Genomic DNA, 25,145 nt, shown 5'->3' with positions numbered 1-25,145 from the left:
TCTCTAACTTCATGGATGCTTGTTTCAAAAGGACATGGTTTCATAAAACTCCTATCTTCTCTTGATACATTTCACAAAGTTTTTGTGGCTCTAAGACTCAGGGTCTAAGTGTAAAGGGGCCTTTAAATCAACTTCAATGTCAAACCTGGTCTTTCTTCTCCCTCATTAAATTTACTTGAATGGGCGAATTCCGGACACTTGAGGAAACACATTTTCTACCCTGGAAGAGCACAAAAAACTGTGGTGGAAATAACCAGGAAAGAAAATGGAAGTGGGAAGAGGAGAGGTATGGGGTGGAGCCAGGAAGGGGCCAACCAAGCAGGCCAGGGAGACAGCAGGCAAAGCCCATGGACTCCCAGGCTCGGAGAGAACCTCTGTGTGCTCAGGGCTGGGCCCAGGCTGAGTGATTACTTGGGCACAGAGCCTCATGGGCAGTGTCCAGATGACAGCACTCTGAGTGGGAGAGAAAGGGATGGCATGGCTGGTGTGGGGGCCAGAGAAGCCCTGCAGCAGAGAGGCTGGGCCACAGAGGGGGTTAGCTGTGGACTGAAGAAAAAGAATATTTCTGATCCTTGATTTACTTTACCCACCCTAAACCCTTGTTTTGGGCACCATTTAATCCTTAAAGCATGCTTTGAGCACAGGCAGATTGCAGTGGGGCGTTGCAGTCCTCTCCTGAAGACGTGCGGGTTGCTTCCAATTTCTCGCTGTCACAGCCATCTATGTGCTGAACTCCTTTGTGCATTCTACTCTTCCTGTATCGAGGACAATCTCCTAAGAATAGATTCTGAGAAGTAGAACAACTGGGCCAAAGGACAGGAACATTTTTTATGCAACTTAATATACAGTGGAAAGCTTTTGGAAAACCAAATTGCTTTCCAAAAGGTTGGTTGAACCCAATCGCTTTTATTTCCAACAAGATTTTATGGGTGATTATGCAGGGCTTTTAATGAGATGTTTGGCTCAAAAATGATAGTAAAAACCTGACATTTATTCTGTGCTAATCATAGCTCTTCTATCCTGTCTTATTTAATCCCCACAACAAGCTGGTGCAGCAGACATGATTCTTGCTTTACAGATGGGAGACAGGCTCAGAGAGATTAAGTACGTTCCCGAGGTCACAAGGCTAGCACAGTGGCAGGGCCACTATCTGAACTCATGTCTGATTTCAGAGCCTCAAACGTCTCCCCACATCAAGTTGCTATTATTTGTTTTAAGAACACGAACCAAAGAAGTAGTCACACACCAGAGATGCATTCTGGGTTCCAGAGAGCTCTGGAGCTATTAGTTGCGTCAGATAACACCACTGGTGAGAAAGTTTATTTTCAGAAGAAATGTATTTTGTTGCTGAATAAAATTGATTCTTTACTATCACACAGTTTCCACCATCACTATCTGAATGTGGACCCTTCTTTTGTTCTCTTGAACCACAAAAGAGGTTGCAAATCAGTCTTTCTGTAGCCGCCTCACGGCTCAGAATGGAAAAAGGCAGAATAGCCTTGGTCTGAGATCAGGATTCACCTCGCAAAGCACAGCATCTCACCATGTTGTCTCACATGTGCAGTGCACTAAAGCCTTCCCTGGCCTGAATTTTCAGCAAAATCAGGTGTCAACACCGCTGCTGTATGTTTTTTAGGACCCTATCCATGTATCACACTGAGAATTCTAATCAATGGTTGTGCTTGGTACTCAAGGATTGGCAGCAAGATGATTGTTAGAAGTGGGGTCCAACTTCCAAAGGCCTACTAGAGTAAAAAGTGATCCCCTCCAATGGTGAGTAAAGAGGGACTACACAATGGGATGGGTGTAGGAGACATAAGACTGCATCACTGGCTCGTGGCTGGGAAACAGGCTAGAGTGTACGATAGCCTGGGCTTCCGGTCCCAAACTAAGCACGTATGGATGCTATCATGTGAGACCTGAACATCTCAACTCTACTTCTTCATCTGCCAAATGGGGATAAGAGCATTAACTCCTCATAGGGTTATTCTGAGGCGTGAATGTTGCACAACCTCATACAAAGGTCTAGGTTAGTGTCAGCTGTACCTTTGTGGCTTGCGTGGGAACTGAGATTCTAACTTTCCAGGGAAGAGAGTTAGAATCAACATTTTAGAACCTGAACAGGGAGATAAATGTGAAATGTAGTTAAGATGAGGCCTCAAGCTGAACTAGATGGCAGAGGGCAGGGAGGGAGCCAGCAGGCACAAGTGTTGGTCAAGTGGCAGAGCTGGCCTCAGGGAAGCTGGCTGTGCGTGTAGCACAGGTATGTCTGCCTTGTTTGAAGTCACAGAGAGAAAACTTGAATCACCATTTCCTGCTAGACCAATGCACCCCATGGGTGGCCACATGTCCCTGACCTCCCAAATCCCTGTCATTCCCACCCAGTCTGCTGTAATTACCTCCCTCAGAATGTTCTCTCTGCCTTCCACCCCAAGTCCTATCTGCCCTATGAGAACCAGGACAAATCTGTTTTCCCTCAAGCCTCACTCTTACCTTCCCCCACCAGTCGGCATGCAGGAGGCCCCCCCGCGCCCCGCCTTGCTCCTACCATTCTGGCAATTATTCTCTTCACAATTCAGTTGGCAATTAATCACATACTGTCTTGTGATGCATTTACTGTTATTGGCTTCAACAGATAAAAATATCTCCTATGCCTGTTTAACTTGTCACATGTGTCTGGCTCGCTTTACTGAAAGAGGAGTCAAAGGACCAGCCAGGAATCACTAATGGGGCAAAATTCCTTTCTGAAAGAGAGGATAATACTAATCATAACCAGGCCTATGTGGTTTTAAAATTCATTTTGGATGTATTATATTTAATCCTTACACAACTTAGGGAGGTTCGCATTATTATTGGGATTTACTCCCCAGCTCAATAATTTTATTAGCTACAAGATCAAGTGCAAAATCTGGCACCAGGAGGTCCCCATCCTCCTGTCCTGTCAGGTCAGTGAACTGATATAAACAGAGGAACATTTCACAAGGTGAATATCAGTTGTGATCTAAGGAAGTGGACAGGTTGACAGGAAAGGTTGCTATTCCTCTGGGGTCCAGAGGAAGATCAGAAAAAAATCACAGAACTGCCACAAAAACAGAGGTAGGTCGGGGAGCGCCAAGAAAGAGAGGCTCTTCAAAGATGCCCCAGGCCACCTGCTTGCCTGATACCACATTGGAGGAACTGACAACCCGCAACTTTACTGTGTAGTGATGGCCAAGCAATGCTTGGGCAAGCTATGTGTACATGTGATCTATTAGGTAAACTACATATACCTCACTCTACCATGTAGGTTAGGTTTTAATGAACATTTCACTGAATCATCCCACTTTCTGGGAAGTGGTTGTGAGATTCCTTAGATAAGTTATGAGCAGCCAAGTATGCATGAGAAAGGCTCTGATGCAGAAAGGTGCAGGGGTATAGACAGTAAGGTTGGTGGTTAAGGAAGGGGAAATATATAGCTTCTCTGTAGTTCATTTTGATCAGCATTAGATGGTAAGGGATAGAGTGTATGTTATGCAAAGAGAAATGAATAATGATTATATTCTTGAAGAGACAATGATTGGTTTTCTTGATGTAGGGCAGGAAGTGTCACAGGTAGACTCTGTGATAAAAAGAATTAACTAATCTTGTGGCTCTTCAAAGGTTGTCTTTCTCACACATGAGCGTTGGCCATGAAGGGAGGCAGGATGGAGAGTGCTGTTTGGCAGAAGGTTCAGGCCCTCGTAGGTATGCCTGTCTGCTGATTTTGAGCACCTGGAGCTGGTGTTTGTCACAGATTCTATGGGTTCTGAGTCCTTTAGGTTGTGCACTCTCAGAAAGATAGGATGACAAGATCGTAGTGATGCTGTAGTGATCACAGCTTGCAGAGACCCTAGAGGCTGGCAGGACAGAGTGCCTGTGTCTTATTTTCCTGACTGGAGAATGGCCTTGGGGTGAGGGAAGTGTTAGCACCCCAGGCTGGGTCTGTAATGCCAGTAGCTATGGGAAAGGCACGTCAGAACCAGGAAAGACAAGAGAATGGTTGGGATGCCTGTGTTGTGCCATGGTTGTCTACTCTTGCCCTTACAAGGTGATAATCACTCTCTACCTGGTGGTGACAACTATCACCTTCTCTACCTGGTTGGACTTTTGAGGGGAAGAAACACCTCTCTTTGACACACTCTCACCTGCCTCCCCTAATAATTTGAGGCTGCAAAGGTAATAGCAATTAATGATGATGGTAACAATTATGAGTCATTAACCCATCAATTAACAAATTAATCTCTTGCCTCATCCCACAAAGGATCCAGGCAGGAGTTATTAGTAACATTTATCATGGTACCAAAAGAAAATGATGATAGCATTGCAAGGTGCCAAGCAGTAATTGCGATCATGATTATAATAGCTAGAAGTTAGTAGAATGATGCCAAGTGCAATGACTGTTTGAAGAAAAAATTTATGTTAATATAATCAATGAGGAAAGAGCCCTAGAAAAAGGAACCTTTGAGTTAGCAGAGATTACACAGATAGAAGGGTGCCAGGATCTAAGACTGTCTGAAGTGATTGTGAAACACAATTATCATTTTATTGGGTGTTCACATTCAGGGCAGTGGAAAGGAAGCTTTGTACAGCATCCTTTGTGACCCACTGTCTAATTTAAAGGTGGGAAAATTGAAGTCCCTCAATAGTTGCAAATTCATCAAATCACTGCTGGAACCATGAATAACTCTTATCATGTTGTCTTATTTTTCTTTTTAGATAAATTTATCTGATGCCTACGAGTAAAGATGGAAATGGTGGTGCAACTGGTGCTTTCTCTCCAACTTTTTTTTTTTTTTTTTTTTTTTGGTGGCACTGGTTATGTGGCTATAGCCCCGTGGAAGTTAGGGTCCTGAGACTTAGTGCAAATTGTATGCAAGAACTATGTGGCCTGAGACTGGTGGCGCATACCTATACAGTTGTGTCTCAGTTCACAGATTTAATACTCCTCACAATTTTGGTGGCAAACCAAATCAATTTTCCCCATAAAGTCAACATTGAACTTAACCATTGAATTGACTCTCAATCAGTTCACTTTGGGACCAGAGGCACACAAAGAACTGGGTTTGTGAACTGAGGCACCGCTGCAAATATAGCTACTGGGAGGCGGGGGCATGAGGACTGCAAGTTTGAAGCCAACCTGAGAAGTAGTAAGACTCAGGCTCAAAGTAAAAGCTAAAACTAAAATGGGCTGAGGATATAGCTCAGTGGTAAAGCACTTGCCTAGCATGAAAGAAGTCCTGGGATTTAATTCCTACTAACTGCCCCCGCTTGCCCGGCACTAATATGACAACAACAGGGGACATTATGTATCCCAGTATACGTAGCTCAACAGCGCTGCTGGTGTAGTGGTATCATGCAAGATTCCCAATATGCATACCGCCTAGACTCCTACAAAGGCCATTAGATTGATTACCATATTTGACCCATACCATGAACTGTGCGGGGCAAGTATCACCATTATCTCTATAGCACAGACCTTGTTGATCAGGGAGTTAAAGTGACTTGCCAAGTTCCCAGAACCGGTAAGTGACGGGAGTGCTAGGGTAGAAATAGCATAAGCTTTGGCGGCAGATCTCAATTTTAATTCCAACTCTACAACTTGCCTGCTGTGCACTTCAGTTACATTCTCTAGGCCAAAGCAAGAGGAGATCCACAACGAAGTGGGAAGCTGCAACTCTCAGAGCTGTGTTAGGCATTGGCCATCTCACGTAGAACTTCCAACTTTAAGGTCAGAGGGCTGAGACGGAAGAAACGCTATCTGGGATACTCAGAATAATAGGGGAGAAAACTCACTGGCTCTAAACTTAGGTCTTAAAAGTATGTCAACAACAGCAGCGTATTAAGCAGACACAGTGTCTGCTGGCAAATACTTACGGATCAAGTGAGAGCCCGTGCAGCCCAGGGTCGGTACCTCTAATTGCACGCAAAGCTGTGCTCACTGCACACTGCTCAGCGGAACATGGGAAAATAGCTCTTCTGCAGCTCCTTCGGGGAGGAACACTAAGACGATCTAATTAGCATGCCTGGTGTCTCCAAAATTGAATTCAACCTAAGAGTATGCTATTAAAGGCTCCCACATTAGACAGGAAAGTAATTTGAAATGACTGAGCTCTCTGCACAAACACCTTAATGTTACTCTAATGGGCTCAGAGAAAGGATGACATCAAATATAGTTAAAAGGAATTTAAGTTTAATTGCTCCCTAATAAAATTATTAGTACATTTTCCTAACCAGAAAGCCATTTCACAGTCATGGAGAAGATTTTGCAATTTAATAAATGATTAAGCAGAGTGTGCAGCCATAGGTCCTTATTTATTTTGTTATATTCTTCCCTTGCAGAAATATTAGCTTAGATGCTAATTGCTGGCCTCATAGCACTTGGGCTCACTTGAGGTCACCCCCTTGCAAAGAAGGTTCAAAGGACATGAGTCTCACCTTCTGAGGTACAGGCTGAAGTCTCCTGTTTTCACTGGGTTCTGGGGGGCTGTTGACCTGACCAGGTCACTGTGCATCTATTTGATGCCCCAGTGAAGTTTCCAAAAGGAACTTTCTCCAGACAGTCCTACTAGAAAAATGCCAACTACTTACTGGCCCCCTTTTGGTAGGCAGCCAGCTTGACAAGAAGACAGGGAGTGGATGTCCACCTCTTCAGCCTGGTGCCTCTGTGCAGTACATAAACCACACAAACACATACGGTGGCAGAGAGAAAGGAGGTCCCCGTCACTGGAGGGATTTAGGCAGAAGTGAGGCAACTGTCCGCTAGGAATGTGATGCAAGTGGTTTCTCATTGAATGAAAAGTTTGACAAATGCCAAGTGTTTGGAGATTTTACTTAATGGCTTACAGGTATAGGCACTGAGCTTTTACAAAGATGATGCAGCCAGGACCAGAGCCCAGGCCTCTCACCCTGCAAGCCTTATTCATGCAGCCTTGCCATGCTGTTCGCTATAGTTCCCCGTGGGGTTTCAGCTAGAAAGCGTGTTCCCCTCCTGCGCCTATTCCCATGTAATTTCAAAAGACTAGTGTGGGCTTGGAAGGTGAATGAGTAACCATTAGAAACAAGGGCTCAGCTGCTTATAGAAATGAAGAGCTTCTCGCAGGCACCAAGCAGTAAAGACGAGTTTAAGAGTATTAGCCACTCCTTTCAGTTTGGAAGATGCAGAAATACAAGTGAGACTTGAGGTATGAGATAAGTGTTTCTAGAACTTTCTGGAATCTCAGCAAATCACAACCTATTTTTTTTTAAGTTATTACTGGCAGTTCATAGATAGTTATCACAATTCCCAGATATTCCTTGATAGTTCTAAAATACCCTGTTCAACATACCTTTGTCCTTCTATTGAAAGTAACTTTAAAAATGCCTACTTAAGTTTTATTTCACTTAAAACAATCTTTCAGAGTTATCATTATGAAGAAATACACAAATGAGGGGAAAAAAATCCTGTCAGATGAGAAGCATAATTTTAGCAAATATAATAGGAGCTAAGAGAGAGAAAATGTACTGAGCTACTTTGTGATATGCTTGGTTTCTTTTCTTGCTGTCAAAATTAGAAACTGAGGTCGAGGTCAGAGAGCTGGGGTCAGGCAGCTCGGACATGGAAGGTGAGCTTCTGATCCCAGGTCCGTGTGGCTGCAGCGCCCTTGGGCCTTTCTCCACTCTACACTTCTTCCTAGGAATATTCCAAACTTTTCTCATTTTTTTCTATCCTGCCAACCCCCTTGAGGTCTTAGTCATTGCTAAGCTTTCTATTCAACTTGCCATAAAACTTTTACAGAGGACAAAGTTATAGGTTATTGGCTGGAAAGGTGGTTGGAGAAAATGGATAGACCCTGCTTGCTGCTTGACTTCCTGCCATCAGGCAGTGGAATCTGCATTGTCAGAAAGGACTCCCAGCTGCTTATTGCTGAGCTCCAAAAAGAGTAAACCACCACAGAAGTGGAAATGACACATATTTCATCTCTTTGTAGTGGGAAAGCCATCTGGTGCAGTTCTCTTTTCCCTGCGCCAATGGCCTTTATATTTAATTGTGTAAGGAACCTGGTTGAAAGCCTTTGGACAGAAATCTTTTTCCTTTCAAAATTTAGGTTCATACTGGAGTGGAGGTCATGACCTCAGTGACTTGTTGATAGCTACTTGGGGGACAGCATGGGTCATCATTTGTTGTGACAACTGGTGCCTTGTCCAGCACACATAGCCAGGGAAGTGGACAAACTGAGAAATGTATTTCACCAGGAAAGGTCATCACTTGGCTGGCCCAAGTCTAAAGAAAGATTCATTCATTTGTAACATTCAATCAGGCCCTACACCAGGTACTGGATGAGAAAATGTAAAAGCACAAGAAAATTAAGACATACGTGCTTTCTGCTTTGAAGAGTTCATGCGACAGCACTGATCACAGTGGGTTTTGTGTACTGCCCCCACCTGAGGTGAGTTTATCTTGGACCGAGGAAGCTCCTAGAGATGTCAGCTGAGGAATGGAAAAGGGGACCACAGACACCACCGGGAATGTGCAGTGGTGGTAATGCAATGCAAGGCCTTCAGATCCTGAGAAATATTTTTAAGTAATCCAGGTGAGGGATGAAGGAACCCTACGTGAATCAAGACAGCAGTGAGGACCAAGAAGAGGGAATGGTGGGCTGGGGAGATAGCTTAGTGGCATAAGCTCCTGCCTGGCAAGTACAAGGTCCCGAGTTCGATCCCCAGTACCACACCCACACACCCACACACCCACACATGGCAATGGCGTGAAACAGGAAGCAGAGACAGCTACACTTAATCACTCTGCTACTGGAGGAGAAAAGGAACAAAGGACAGAGTCTAACTTAAATCCGTGTGTCTGGCTTGCTTCTCAGTTAGGAACACAAAGGAGATTTTTAAGAAAAGAGCTACTGTGTGAGATAAAAGAGAAGAAAGCGTGGCTTCCCTAATCACGTGGCTCCTTCTGTGATAAGGCATCTGCCTCAGTGCTCCCAGAGAGTATCTCATTTAATTTGCATAATGCTGATATAGGAGCATGCTAGTTTTCCATTCTACAGACAAGGAAAGGGGAAGTGGATGAACAGCCAGCAATGAAGAAGACCTCAAGGGGGCTGGCAATCATGGGAGCGATAATGATCATCCAGAGAAAAGAAGCGCGCCAGCAGCTGCTCTCTGTACCTCAGAGAGGCTTAGTAAGTAGCCGAGGGCCACGCTGCACTGATGGTTGCAGTCACATATGTCACCCCATCCCTACACTATTCCCATTCCAGAGGAAGACAGAGGAAGTAGCAGTTGAGCCAGGCTCTGCTGGAAGATACTATTTATCCAAATGGAAAGGGAGAAAGAAAGGAAGAACGTGTGCCAGCACCTAAGGGCATGAATGAATATAGAATGTTCTGGAAAATCCCCCACCATGTCTTTGGCTCTGTGTCTTCAGGACAGTAAGTGAATACACATGTATGTCAGAGTTAATTATTCCTGACCCTTTTATGCAGAACATCTGCAGTGAGGGCGAGACGCTGTCTCATATCTTAAATCTTCTCAGTGGATTTTAATTGCCCAAGTAAGATAAACAATAAACGGAGCACCACTCTCTTCATGGTTTCCAATCTGTCCGCAGATCTCCGGGGCTTGCCAGTATCTCCCAACACAGAGCTGGCAGATTCGCGGCGCAGCGAACCGAAAAAAGGCGGTGCGTGTAAGTGGAGATGTCACACTCTGGATTTTGTTTTCTTCTCAGGAATTCTTTTGTTTCAGGACAATGAACTGGGGTGAAAGTGCTGTGTTCTCAAAGATATAATTAGAACGGAAGTGGCTCTCCTCTTCCTCTGGGGCTCGAATCACTGAAATTAATCATCACTGGGCCAGGCCAGCTGGCTGCCGTGGTCTCTCTAGGAAAAGCATCTCAAGATGTCTGCTGCAGCAGCTGCAATTAAAATCTATTGAGCGATGGGATGAACAGTATTAGACACGTGCCACAATAGCAGAGGCGCAGGACGAATGAGGGAAGTGTAATTAACAGATACCTCGCAGGGGGCTAGGGGATTCCTGTAGGGTGACAAGAGTGCTTTTTCTGGAACCATCTGATGGTGAAAATTGACCTTCCCAACTCTAGTTCTGATTTACTTAGGCATTTCTCTATCCTACTCAGTGCAGACTTCTTTCGTATGGTGGTGCAGTCTTGGAAATATCTGTTCTCACTTCCTTGCAGGGTATGTTACAATTTAATCCCAAGAATCCGGGGGCGCGAACCGACGACCTCGCGCTCCAGAGCCCAGAGCGGAGACCACCGCGCCAGGTCGCCGCCTCCAAGAATCCAAATGCTGGCTGATTTCATTTGTTTTGCCATCAACAGAGTCGGGAGGGCCAGCCAAATAGCTCATTGGATTAAAGGGCCTGCAAGCAGGCGCAGGGGCTGGGGGTTTGATCCCTGGGCCAGCAGTGCCAGCCCCAACCCCAGGGGCATGCTGAGATGGCAGTTGAGACTGGGCGTGATAGGACTGTCCTGTAATCTCGGCACTCGGGAGGCTGTAAATAGGTGGATCACTAAGTCCAATCTAGTAGTGAGACCCTGAACACCCTGTAGGCCCCTCCCTAAAATACAAAAACCAACCAAACAAAAAAGCAGAAACAACAGAGTGGGGGGGGGCGGTGGTAACCAAAATCAAGCACGGGGAGTATTCTGTGCTGAATAATTGCTTGCAAAATACAATGGTCTGGGAACAACTGACTTTTCCAGCCACTTGAGATCTGTGTGTGTGTGTGTGTGTGTGTGTGTGTGTGTGTGTGTGTGTGTGGTAAGACAGTGTAGTAAAGAAAAAGAAAACCAGAGACACTTAGGTTTAAAAGACACATTTGGTTCTCTACAATTTAGGTCCACATTTCTGGGTTCCATTAACCATGGATAGAACATACTCAAAAACAAAAAATAATTCTCTACCTGTACTGAACACAGAGGCATTTTTCTTCTCATTATCCCTGTAACAATGCAATCCAACAGCTATTTACATAGTACATTGTACTGGGTATTCTAAGTAATCTGGAGATGATTTAGACTACATAGGAGAATATTCATGGGTTATATGCAAATACTCTGCTGTTTTATGCAAGGAGCTTGAGCATTTGCAGATTTTGGTATCTGCAGGATGCTAAACAATGGGTCCCAAGGGTAACTGTACTTAAAGTATTTCATGTGACAACTACTTCGAAAGGGAATAAAAAACAAGTCTCAATCTCTGATATGCTTTTGGAATTCTTACCTTTGTCAGCGAGGGTTAGGTCTGACTGCATGTAACTTAGAAATAGCAAACATTTTAGCTTAAAACAAGAATAAAATCTTATTTTTCCTTTATGTAAAAATCTGTCGGGGGACAGTCTAGAGGACAAAAAAGGATCACATACCCTCTGTTTAAGGACTGTTTTTTTTTTTGGGGGGGGGAACCCGGGATTGAAGTCAGGCCCTTGCGCTTGCCAGGGAAGCACTTATTCCACTGAGTCATCTCCTTGGCCTCCTGTTTAAGGACTCTTGCAGGAAATTTCACACTATGTTTTCCTATATCCCATTGCTCAGGACTTAAGCTTCATGGTTATGACTAACTCATGTGAAGCTGGGAAATGTCATTTTTCTTTGGGGCAGTTGTGCGTCCAGGTGTCAGTTAGCATCCTGATAATAAAAAAGTGGAAAGAACAATTCTGAGGCACACCATAGGTGTATTAGATGTGACAGGGGTAGTTTAAACTCACCGGTGCACTTTCTCTGAGTTCCTGCCACTTTAGCACAGTGAGGTAAGGCCTTCCTGGGTGTGTGCCATTCAGAGGTTGGTCAAAGCTCTTTTTGGAGTCCATGGTTACCAGGGGCTGAAGCTGTGCTTTGCTTGCCCTGTCCACTCAAACTCATCTGTGCCAGGCAAAATCCTGGACATTCTTGCAGGTCTCCTACAAGCCACTGTACTTAGGCCTAAGCCGTGACCTTCAGGCAAAACCCAGGGAGTCCATCCTGCTGTGTATGCGTGGGGGTGAGTTTCTGGCAAATACGTACTCCTCAGTCTGAAGAGCTTTGGAGCACACTTTCTACTGTTAACAAGGAGGCATTTGTGCCCAGACAAGCAACCTTGATGAGTAGGTGGGTAACCCGGACTGTTGCCAAAAGTAGGATGGAATTGGGGAGCATCTTTGTCAGGAATATATGTAGAGGGCAGCAGTCTAAGGGTCATTTGGGTCCCATTCCAGGATGGGGCATGAAGAATGGGCCAGGAGCCAGAACTCAAGAACACTGGGTCTGAAACCTTTGTCATTTTTTATTTTTAAATGTATTTAGTACAGGGGACACAGGGTCTACAGGGTCTCACTACGTAGATCAGACTCATAGCGATCCTCCTGTTTTCAGCCTCCCAAGTGCTAGGATTATAGGTGCGCCCTACCATGCCCAGTCTCAATTACCGTCTCAACACACAGGGGCTGGCACAGCATGCTGGGGATTGAACCCCGGCCTCTTCACTCAGCTTAAGCAGGTGCTTTAGTCCCCTGAGGTATCAGGCTAGCCCACCTCTGTCATTTTTTGCATGTGTTTTTCTTTTATCCTATGTCTCCATAGTGATGACAGTAAAATGTTCAAATCACTAGGAGCTCATGTGGATAGCATCAGGATCAATGACAGATAGAGTACAGTATTCCTGAACCGTAATGCCAGGCTTGAGAAAGAAAGCACCAACTCTCAAAAGCAAGCAAAGAGGGCTGAGTTTAGGGAAGCTGATGGGATCAAGCTGACAATGGCTACATGTGACAGGATCCATCACCGGCTCCCACATTCCATGCCAAGTGGGAGTTAGGTTATGACACAAGTATGGGTTTTGGTTCTGATGACCTGGACTTCAATTTTGCACTTACATTATTATCTATGAGCCTTTGTGCAAGTAATTTTATTCCTCTGATTCTCAATGTCCTCAAGTGAAAAAAGAAGACAATAACAGCCCTACTTTACAGGGTTATGAAGACTCAATGAGAGGATTCATACAAATTGAATCTGGTTCTTGGTAACACATGAAACACTTGGGATTATTAAACTTTAACAAGACTACAAAGTGGTAAAGGAGTTCTCTTCAATCCTTCTGAAGTCATGGCAATGAGTGTGAAGACTAACGGTGGCAAGGATGGTGACTTCGAATAGATATAGATTCAACTCAGGCCTCCACAAAATAACACAAAGTAGCCCTGGAGAAGCCATCTTGACCAACCCTTAGTTCACCTCCTTGTGGGACCAATCAATGCTTGCCCTGCTCTCTGCAGTAAATACTGACAGAGAAAACCAGGCTGGATGTCCCACCTTGACTACTCTGCTACAACGGCCCGTGGATGCTTGCCCAGGAAACTACATGCTTGCAGAGAGTGAGCTCTGTTCCATCCCAACTTCTTTGGCCAGTTATTCCTGTACTCTATTTGCATGGTTTAGTTAGGATTTTTGAAACTGATGTGATATGAGTGAGAAAAGATTTTCTTTATGACTACCTTTCAATAAAGTTGCTGAAAATATACGGTATCAGATTGCTCATGTGAGTATATTTATCAATTTTATTTTCTTTCTTTTTTTAAGAATAAAATACAAATTTCAAAACAAGATTACAGGACAGTAGCAATGGTCAGTACACTATAGATTGCTATCTTCAAAGTAGTCAATCATGTTACAAGATATAGGCATGAAAAATTGATCAAACAATATAAGCATGAACCTATCTTTTCAATAAACCAATAATAGTAGTATAGCTATCTTAAATACTGTGTGAGGGCTGGGGAGATAGCTCAGTAGAATAAGTGCTTGCCTGGCAAGTGCAAGGTTCTGATTTCAATCCTCAGTACCACAAAAACAATCTCCTGTCTAATATTACATATTTTGGGGGCCGGAGAGATAGCTCAGTGGCATAGGCACCTGTCTGGCAAACACATGGTCCTGAGTTCAATCCCCAGTACCAGAAAAGAAAAAAATTTAAAGACTGTGTGTATTTATTTATTTATTTATCCTTTTTTCTTCCTTCTTTTCTCCTTTCGCCTGTCCCAGAGATCATTTTCAAGAAGCCTACAAAAGATGTGGAATGATTAATTATTGATGTGACTTATATTTGTGTATACCTATCTGATTTAATTTAAAATAAGCTATTTGACATATATGTGTATTAATTTGTATAGTTGCATTAATACAGCCTTTGTAGATTATAGTAATCAACTACTGTTCCTGAATGGGTTGGAACAAGAGGGAATGTACGAAACTAGACATTGATATACAGGCATGCACATAAATACATGCATACTGGTTAGCACTAAATATATAGTTGCTATATTTCATTTTATATTGTCATCAAAATCTTCATTGTTTTAATAGGATATATTTTTTTAAAAAACTAATAACGCCTGATTCTCATTTAATAACTTAAAAATTAAAAGAAGTGGTATCAATTTTATGACATCTTAGAGGTAAAAGCCAACTAAAGTTTTATTAGTTTATTACTGTAAGTAATCATTTTAAATGCAGTTTTTCTTAAGAGTTTGAATAGTTGTAAAACTGAAAACTCAATTTTCTTAGCATTTCTAATGACATATTCAGCCATTTTGTCATCCATATGCAATAGACATCAAGAAATCAGAAAATGAAACTCTCAGATAACTCGGTTGAGTTCAAACACAGGGTCAAGAGGTCTCTTTGCAGTATGGTTAAGAGGGCGAGAAATCGGGCGATCTGTTATGAGCAGTACGTATTTTCCAGAAGCGCTGAATCCGGAGAAAAACTTTCCAATGAAAGTATCAGAGCGCTACAAGCAACTTCTCCAATGCGCAGTTTTGCCAAAGCACTCAAAAAAACTCTAATTTAAGGGGAGATGTTTGAACCATCACAGGCACAAAAAAAGAAACAGTTCTCTACTCCTCGCACATTAGAATGGGTAACAGAAGTTGGGGCTGGGTTGGAGACACAGGTCAGAATGACGTCAGAGAGAAGCTAAATGCTTAAGGAGATGATTCTAGCATTACTGCAAACTACTCTGTACAGACTAACAAACTGCGAAGATAAAGTAGAAAAAAGTAAATAAAATAAAATAAAACCCCTTGGTTCAGGTATCGATGAGCTCTCAGTGCAGTCAGGTCTTGAAGGCCAAGATCCTAGGGGAAAGGCAAATGCAAAGGGGTGAGTCACATATTCCAAACTGCTTTTCCTCTCTAGACACGGGCTTTCCAAAAATCAGCTGTACAGAGATAAGTGGCTGAGAAGCAGAACATAGCTTTTGGCAGGCTCGCAGGACTGGGGAGAGAAAACGGCTTGGGCCAGGATCCCAAAGAGAAGAAAAGGACAGAGGAGGGGCCCAGCATTTGGCACTGCTTTTCCTTCTGAGGCAGTTTCGGACTAACAAGATTCACAGGGAAGAAAGCTGCAACTCTGAGTAGAAATCAGAAGCTGAGAGGTTACTTAGAGCTTTCAGCAGCCTCAGATTCTAGGACGACTAGAAATTGGAAGTGAGAAGTCATAAGAAAGAGGGGTACTGATAAGCACTCCACACATTTGGTGAGGAACCCCAAAAGAACAGTGTCCTAGGAATAAAAGTGAACTGTAAATAAGACAGACCTCACAATGACTGAAATACACTGTCAAAATTAGTCCAACCTGAAGGTTAATTATGTAATCTCCTGTCTTCTAGAAATAGCAGGACATCTTCTGGGAAGGGCTTTTACCCAGCACCTCTACAATTATTTCACATACAGTATGCGTATGGTATTTAATAAAAAAGATAAGATTTATCAGGAAACTGATCCATAGAAAAAACAGACAAGAGGAATGGCACTGCAGATGATCTGGCTATCATACATGCCAGACCCAGATTTGAACCAAAACAGTGATTAATATGTTCAAAGAAACAGAAATCAAGATGGATAACTTTAGCAAACTAGAGTGTATAAAAAAGAATTAAATGAAAATCCTAAAACTGATAAATGTGATAACTGGAATCAAGAATTTATAGTTAGGAGAGAAGGGGATGTCAGGCTTCTGAACTGGAACTTTCTTTGTGGTAATGAGGGAAGAATGGTGACCACCCGGCGCGGGAAGTGCAGCAGGTTTAAAAATGGGTGATGTTAAGAAAGGCAAGAAAATGTTTGTACAGAAGTGTGCCCAGGGCCACACTGTGGAGAAGGGAGGCGAGCACAAGACTGGGCCAAATCTCCATGGTCTCTTTGGGCGGAAGACAGGTCAGGCTGCTGGCTTCTCTTACACAGATGCCAACAAGAACAAAGGTGCCACCTGGGGAGAGGATACACTGATGGAGTGTCTGGAGAATCCCAAGAAGTACATCCCTGGAACAAAAATGGTCTTTGCTGGCATCAAGAAGAAGGGAGAAAGGGCAGACTTAATAGCTTACCTCAAAAAGGCTACTAATGAGTAATAGTCACTGCCTTATTTATTACAGAACAGAAATGTCTCATGGCTTTTGTGTGTGTACCATAATTTAATCTTATACACTAGAATTCAGATCATGAGTGGCTGACAGAATATTTTTGCTGGACAGTCCTGATTTAAATAAAATTGGCTTGTAGTTAAATGGATTTTTTTTCTTTAACGTTTGATAGTAATTCCAGTTCAGTAAATATTATAACTGTTTTCCCTTCTAAATACATGGTTGGACTTGATTAGTAATGTTCGACCTTTCACAAAGATTGAGAATGTCATCTCAAAACTACTGAAGGTTGGTTTTATATTTAGATTTATATAAATGGTTATGTGAATATGTTTAAATACTGAGAGAATCTTTCATTGTCTCAAAACCAAGCAAGACTCCCCTGTTTCAGTTTGCGTTTATTAGCCTGTTAAAGGGAATTGTTGAAGAAAGTGATGTCTATATTTTTCCTCTTGACTATGCCAATTTAATTAGAATTTCCTATATCTAAAAAGTGCTGCCTTTTACTTATTGAGAGGCATTTTAATGTGGTGTATGTATAATACCAAATAAAGAATATTTAACACTTCTCACATTTGTAGTTGATCTGTAAATTCAGATCCTTTTAAGAGTTAGCATGATATAACAGCAAGTTAGACTTTTGAATTTTTTAGGTCAAACTGAGTTATTGTTCAGGGTAGTATTTAAACAGCTATTCAAAAACATAAGACTAAAATTACTGTTGTATGTGTGTGACTGGTAGCGATGCTTCCTGTCAGCTCATTAGAAAGACTAAAGTGAGGAAGGTACAGCATGAGCACAAATTTGTATGTGACCATAATACTCAATTAAAAACAAATCACATTGAAAAAAAAAAAGAATTTATAGTTAAGTTTAATAGTAGCTGATACCAGCAGTAGAAACGGCCAGGAAATACCTAGACTAGAGCATGGAGGGAAAACATAACGGGCAATATTGGGGGGGAACATATTAAAAACATGGGGAATAATGACAAAATTTAATTTATATGTAATTGTACAAGGAGAGGAGAGAGGGAATATTAGGGCAGAACCAAAGACTGAAGAAAATAATCACTAGAATTTTCCAAAAGTTACAAAATGCCATGGATGTTAAGAAGGACTATAAATCTCAAAAAGAAACAAAAAATACCCCAAAACAAAAATATTTAAAAAACCCAAACAAATTAAGTCACACTCAAGCAGATAGCAAAACTGCTGAAAACCAGAGATAAAGACAAATTGGATTATCAATAAAATTATGAAAAAAAAAAAAAAAGACAAATTGGATTAGGCAAGCACAGGGGCTGAAGTTCAATCTGGCACCGCAGGCCCCGCCGGCCCTGCCGCTGGGTATGCTGAGCCACTGTGTAATCCCAGTGCTAAGGAGGCTGAAAACAGGAGCATCACTATGAATCTGAGCTGCATAGTGAGACCCTGTACCAAACACATAAAACAAACAAACAAACAACAAATATTTAAAGCAGTAATAGAAAGTGTGTTATCTTCAAATGAACAATGGCTAGCTTGGGAGATGAGTTCTTACCAGTAATGATGGAAGCCAGAGACAGGCGTATGATACTAAAAGAAAATAACTGTCAACTTATAAAAATACCCTTCAAATAATGAAGGCAAAAATAAAGACATTTTCAGACGAATAAGAATGGAACACTCTTGGCTCGCAAATTCTCACTGAAGGAAATGCTAAAGGAGTTCTCCGGGCAGTAGGAAATGGTTCTGAATGAAATGACTATGCATAAAGGAATAAAGAACAAGGGAAAGTTTGCAGTCAGGCCAAATGAATATTAATAATCCAAAACAACACTAGTAATGCCTGAAGGCCTAAAAAACATAAAATTTGTTTGGCAATGTCATAAAGGCGCAAGGAGAATTAAAGTATTATGAGGTAAAGACTGCATTGCCCAGAAAGTCATAAAAGTATGTTAGGTGCTAATGTATTGCACTCCAGTAAGCCAAGAATGCCTTTTGTAACAGCATGTTTATAGTAGATAAATGTAAAACTATCAAGTGAATGGAGGTTGAAATAATAAAACAAGGCTCAAAAGTCAGCCGTACACCTTCCCCAAAACAAATCCTGTTGCTTACTCTGAGCTTTGATTTACAGAGCCCGGAGGTTGACCTTAGACTCACTTTTTTATATGACCTTGATTTATATATTTATTGAAGTTTGGACTTACTAGTACATATGGGCTAAGTTGAATTATCAATAAATTTGTTTAAGAAAAGTTTTTAATTATCAATAAATTTTTTTCCCATACTGGGAAAATTTTGATATTTAGGGAAATTTCATCTCAAAAGACCCAAATATACTTGCAGTCGGCATCACAGATTGTTAGCCAGAAGCACACCTTTAATGTTTACATTGATTTGTGCAAATATTCTGCAGGGAAAGCATTGCATTTTGAGGGATAAATTCATTGTGAACATAGGTATGTCTCAGATATCATGTAATATCTGTTAGTGCTTCATTAAATGTATTATCTATAAAATATTATGGAGTAATTCATCTCTATGCCATATTACTGGCAAGCAAAGTCTCCTCTTTTTCATTCCCCACTAAAAAATTCCCAAAAAGAATCAAGTGTGTTTTCACATATTTAAGGATGGTTTAACAAAGGACTCCTGTTTTCTCCCAGTTACCCCACAGAGCTGGTCTCAGGGGCCACGGTACCCAAGAAACAGGCTGCCCACAACATACACAGATCAATGGCTTTTGGAATAGCATTGCTTGCCAGTTAATAGAGTTTTGATTTTCTTTACACATTGATTAATGAAGCAGTAATTTGGGTTTTGAATTGCAAGACAAATTAAGAAGTACTGTAAGTGGAGCCCCTTGGGAAATAGGTTGTGGTTCAGAGAACTGGCAGTAGCTATGGAGACCAAGTAGGGAGAATGGCTGAATTTGCTAAAACAATCCTCTATTAGGCAAATGGGGACTAAAGCACTCAGCTCAACAGGTACTTATCAACACACTTTCAGCCACATGCAAAATCCCACTGGGGAGGGGAAGGAAGAGTCCAAGTACACTCCTGCTCAGACCCATCCCTATATTCTTTTTGGAAACAGGTATGCATACTCATAACACAAGGCAAGAAATAAACCAATAAAGATGCACTGGAAGAGTAGAAATACCAAGCATTTGGAAGTATCAGAGGAGGTATTATGACAAGGGGCTAGAGAAGACTGAGTGGAATTTTGATAGCTACACATGTGAGAGAAGGGCCCTTTTAGAATGGAGAGGTAACGGGAAGAGAACAGTTGGGAATGAACTCTATTCCAGGGCTGAGTACTACCTGTGTGACCTAACTTTTCTGAGCGCTGGAAAGTGAAATGAATAATAACCACCTTTCAGGGTTGTTCTGAAGATTCATAAAGCAGGTCAGTTTCTTTCTACCCTACTTCCTAGTAAGGCAGACATTCAATCAATGGAAGCTACACATTTTTAACAGCACATGCTGTCGAAAAATGGCAGCAGGTTTGGAAAGAATGCTTAGCCTGGCTTCACACTGTAGACACAGGAAATGTTCATGCAAAAGGTGAGAGAATGAATGTGTTCCACTCTAGCCTCCCTCCAACAGTCCCACAGAATCAGTGGTATTTCATTGAAAGTATGGTCATTTCACATACTCCCATGTGGCTTAGTATGTCCTTCCCCTTTGTGTGACCTGGTCAATTTCTCATCTTTTGAATTTTAGCTCACAAATTTTGTGAGGTCATTCATTCCAAGAAAGCATTGTATAGAACTAATATGTTCTCCTTAGCACTCCATTTCATATTATCCCAAAACTCAGAAGTGAATCTTATCAGTCTGCAATGACTTGCTTTTTCATCTCCCTTAGTCCTTGATTACGTGATGTGAAGAGGACAGGTTATAACGTGGAGACAGAATCCAGGAGGCAGTGAAACATCTCTACTAGTCTGAATCTGAAACATTCCCCAATGGTCCATCTTTTGAAGGCCTGGCCATCAGCATGTGGCACTACTGAGAAATGGTGGGACCGTTAGGAAGAAGAAGAGCCTAGTTGAAGAAAGTTAGGTCGCTGGGGATCTGTCCTTGTAGGAAACCTCACCCCTTCTTCTTTCTGCTTCCTGACAACTACACATATCACCTCTTAGTCCTGCCACGATATTCTTCTTTATCATAAGCCTAAAGGCAATGGACCAACTGACCATGGACTCAGACTAGGAAACTGTGAGCCCCAGTAGTCAATTTTTCCATTTAAGTCGCTTATCTGAGGTATTTTATCATGATGACAGAAAGCTGACTAATACAACCTCTTTCTGACTCTACTTTCAGCTTTAGATTTCTATTTTAAAGCTTGGCATGTTTACATAGTTAAAGAAAAACTGGAACTGTGACTTACGGCTTCGTAATTTCTGAAGCTAATTTCATATACTACGAAGTTTTAGAGGCAATTTAATTTCTTTCTTTCTGAGACAAGGATTTGAAGTTTTTGCACGGTAAGAGAGTGCATTATAATTAGAGGGAAGACATGACGTGTCTCCCACGCTGGGTCTTATTCATCTCTATGTCAAGGTCTTGAGAATGCCATCTCAGAACTCTTTACACAATAGATTCCAATTTGTTATTTGTTGAAGCAGGGGGAGAGCCCTAGCCTCTGGTTACTTCCTAGCTCAGAAACCCACAATGGCTACTTTGCAATTCCTCCTGGCATATTTGTAATCTCCACTGTCTCGTATTGAAGTTTATTCATGAGCTGAGCCATTAGGGTCTTGACAGGCCCATTCTCTATCACATTATGCCTCTTTCTTTTTATACTTTATATGTCTTTTGCTCTGGCAGGCTGGTCTTGTGAGTGGATGGCTCTTAGTTTGACTCAGGGCGGGCCCTTAGAACTTGTTTGCACAGAGAACACCAGGTGGACCCTTAGGAAAGCATCAGGACAACAGAGCCAAAGAACTGCAAGAACCACAGCAACGTTCTCTCAGGTTCTTTTTTATTTTTATTTTTGCTGACTTAGCCCACCCTGAGGGTAGGGCACGTGGTGCTAGAGATCCAAGCACAGTCCCCTGCACCTGCCTAAACTTGCCTAAGCAGGCACTTTAGACCACTGACCATCTCGCTGGCCCTCCCTCGGCTTCTTATTGGAGCTGGGAAGGGAACAATCCATCCCAGGACAGATCTGAAGACAAGCAGCAGAAGACACATGGGACAGTTAACTAACTCTTCAGCCACAAGGCTGAAGTCATACTTTCCTCATATGATTGGTTGATGAGTCCAACCTTAAATACAGAAAAAGTAATGTCAATGAGTATCCTTATTCTGAAGGTGTCATCAAAAGCAAGATAAAAAAGATTATATAGATGGATATAGGGGAGAGCGACAGAGAGACAGACAGACAGAGAGACAGAGACAGACAGACTCAGAAACTTGAGTTTAGTGTATGCTTGGGACAATTTCAAGTCCCCAAGGAAGTGGTAAGCCTTGCCTGCACTTTCCCAGCCCTAGTGACACTATAGTTTAATCACATATTTTTGTTCCAGTCTGTCCCAAGAGACCATGAGCTCTTTAAGGACAATTTCTCAAATATGGTGTTTGGTGCATGAATGAATGAAAAGTCTATAATGATCTATATCTATATCTATATCTATATCTATATCTATATCTATATCTATATCTATATATCTTTTCCCTACCCTTTTTTAGATGACAAGTAGCTCTAAATTGTCCCCCTAAGCCCCACAATCTGGTGAAAGCAAGTTTTTCAGCAGCTGGGATGGGTATGTTCAGTTGAACAACATTTTTGAGGATTCCTTAGCTTTTCTTCTAGCAGAAAGAAAAGTGCTGGAACAGAAGTCAAGAGTCCTGCATTACACATTGCTGCCGTTAGCGCTTGGACAATGCAAATACAGATATTCTATAAGCCTCAGTTTTATCATCTACAAACACTGGGAGTCTGCAGCTCTGTTGGTTACCAGGATGAAAATAGTCCACCAAGGCCACATGAGCTTTCTCAAATGGTATCATTTAAAGATTAGTATACCTGGGTGTTTTAGGGTTGGCTGGTGTTAAGATTTATTCCTAGATGGCTCCTAAAGATTCATGTACTCATAGGTAGGGCTTTTAGGATCTCACTGGATCAAGGAGGATCCCACTGATACTGGGATTAACTAAGGGTGTATGATACTAAATTAACATAGTTCTGAGTATGGATAATGGAGGCTCCACCCTGGGTGTGGGTGGTACCAATCAATAGTCTTATAGCCCAGATGGCATATAAAGGGGAAGAAGACAGGCTGCTCTCTGTTTGCTGCTTTACTTTCTCCTGCCTGCTTCGTCATGAACCATTTCTCCTCTGTGATACCCTTCTGCCAGGCCACCCTTCCTTGGAGCCAGTTGACTATGGATTGAAACCTTTACAGCTGTGAGCTGAAGCAAACTTTCCTCCTTTGTATATCTGGCATTTTGCCTCAGCAATGAGAAAAGCGAGACAACTTGCTATTTCTTTTTGATTTCAACAGCGAAATAAGGCAGAAAGATCACAAATTCGAGCCTTGCCCAGCACCTTAGTGAGATCCTATCTCTAAGTAAAAATGAAAGGGCTGTAGCTCAGTATGAAGGCCTTGGGTTCAACCCCTAGTACCACCCCCTCTGGTTATAAAGAAATAGATTCACTAAAGACTCTACATAAAGAATTAGCCCTTTGTTTGCTGGATGGATTCCAAATATTCTCCCAGTTTGTTCTTCATTTAAAAAAAAAAAAAACCTTAATATTTTCTATAATTAAAAAAGTATTTTTAGTTTGCTTTATCTATCATTTCTTTTATGACTGATGGGTTTTACGACTTGCTTAGAAAGGACGTTGCTTTAATTATGAAAAAATGATTCTTTTATGCTCTTTTATGTTTTATGTCTTAATTAAAAAAATGTTTGAATCTCTGCTACATTTGAACTTATTTTAGTTCAAGGATTGAGGTACAGGGCAAATTAGTATTTTCTTTTTTCCAGTTGTGTTATACTCTTTTCCTCCTCCTCCTTTTTTTTTTTTCTCGATTTCACCTAGTACTGACTAGGGATTGAAAGCAGGGTCTCCTGCATGCTAAGCGAGCACTCTACCTCTGGGCTATAGTCCTGACTTTCTGAAGTTTTATTTTGGTTTTTTTTCCCCAAAGTTTTATTGATAAACAGATAGCAATGAGACAGTTTCAAATCAAATCGGAAGTACAGTTTCAACAAATAATGCGCTGCATATATTCTTCTTAGTGGTTAATTGCTGTACAAGATGCGGACTTGTGATCCTATTTACAAACACCATTAGAACAAATCATTCTATTCATTAAGAGAATGCAACTATATATCTATCCCAACCACTTTGAATACACAGATACAAAATGGACATTCATCGGTATACCCCATTTTTTCTAAGTTCCGTTATTGAATATTATAGGTGTGTAAACTCAGCCAAATATTCTAAAAGAGTCCAGTATGAAGTTTTATTTTGAGGGCTCATTAATTTGCCCAGGTTTGGCTTTGAACTTGTACCTCTCCTATCTCATCCTCCTGTACAGATGGGATTACAGGCATGGGCCCTGTAGCTGGCTTCTGCCAACTACCGCCCTTTATTAAACAATCCACTGTTTCTTCCAATAATATAAAATTGTACTTTCTTTACAAATGAGTTTATTTCTGGACTTCCATTAGATTTTATTGATCCGTCTATTCATGCTCTAGTTTCACAGTTCTATTTAATGTAGCTTTATTGTGTTTCAATATCTGAGCAGGGGAGTCCCGCCACCCCATTTCTATTTCTCTCCAGGCATTTTTCTGGCCATTTGTGGCTGTTAAGTTTTCAATTTCCAGGGACTCAGCTTATATAGTTTTAAAAATAATTTGGTATTTCTTGGGGGAAATTACATTGAATTTATAAATTAATTTATAGAGCATTTTGGCCAGAAGAGTTCAGTTTCTTACCAAACTTTCCTTTGTGGGCTGGGGAGAGAAGTCAGTGGTCTAAGCACCCACCTGGCAAGCATGAGAACCTGGGTTTGATCCTCCATACCACATATTTTTCTGGTCTTGGAACCCTGAGTGTGCTGTGCAGGCCACTGAAATCCAGCGTGGCAGTGAATGCCACTTAATCCCAGTGCTGGGGAGGCTGAGACAGGAGGATCACAAGTCCTAACTATGGAGTGAGACCTTGTACCAAGTAAATAGATTAAGTGAATGAATGAATGAATGAATGAGTGATAAAAGTTTACTTTGTTAATTTAAATGTTCTTTTAGGAAGGTAATGTGTGTATGTGGTGAAATTTAGGCAGTACAGGAGGGCATTAGGTAAAATGTAAACAGGGATTAAACTCAGGCACTTGCGCTTGCCAGGGAAGCGCTTTATTCCACCGAACCATCTCCCCAGCTCCTGTTAATTCTTTTGGACCTCAGCTCTTCTGGTTTGCCCGGAAGCAATGAGTGTTTGAGTCCACAGAGGCATTCTGGGGTGTGTAGTTCTGTTCGCATGCATATACTGTACTCTGATTCCCCTGCCCTTTTCCCAGGGGATACAGGACAGACACGCTGTTCTTCCTCCCACCCAGTAATGCATCCCAGGAACTGTTCATATCAGCACACACAGATCTACCACATTTCTTTCAATCACTTTATGGTAACTGACTAAGTGTAGATAGAATCGTTAACAATAGGTTGATACTAATTGTTAACCTATTGACATAAAACTAGTGTTTT

At 41.8% G+C, this 25,145-nt stretch overlaps 1 protein-coding gene and 1 pseudogene across 1 annotated transcript in view; one reads left to right on the top strand and one right to left on the bottom strand.

The window, feature by feature from the left end:
* The window catches only part of Spon1 (spondin 1), a 317,562-nt gene that overhangs the window by 82,568 nt on the left and 209,849 nt on the right, over positions 1-25,145 (bottom strand). The window lies entirely within an intron of this gene.
* On the top strand, positions 16,094-16,415 carry LOC105742704 (annotated as a pseudogene).

Source organism: Octodon degus, unplaced genomic scaffold (genome assembly GCF_000260255.1).
Source record: "Octodon degus isolate 3935 unplaced genomic scaffold, OctDeg1.0 scaffold00067, whole genome shotgun sequence".
In the NCBI taxonomy this organism is placed as follows: Eukaryota; Metazoa; Chordata; class Mammalia; order Rodentia; family Octodontidae; genus Octodon; species Octodon degus.
This window is presented reverse-complemented; position numbering and strand designations above follow the sequence as displayed.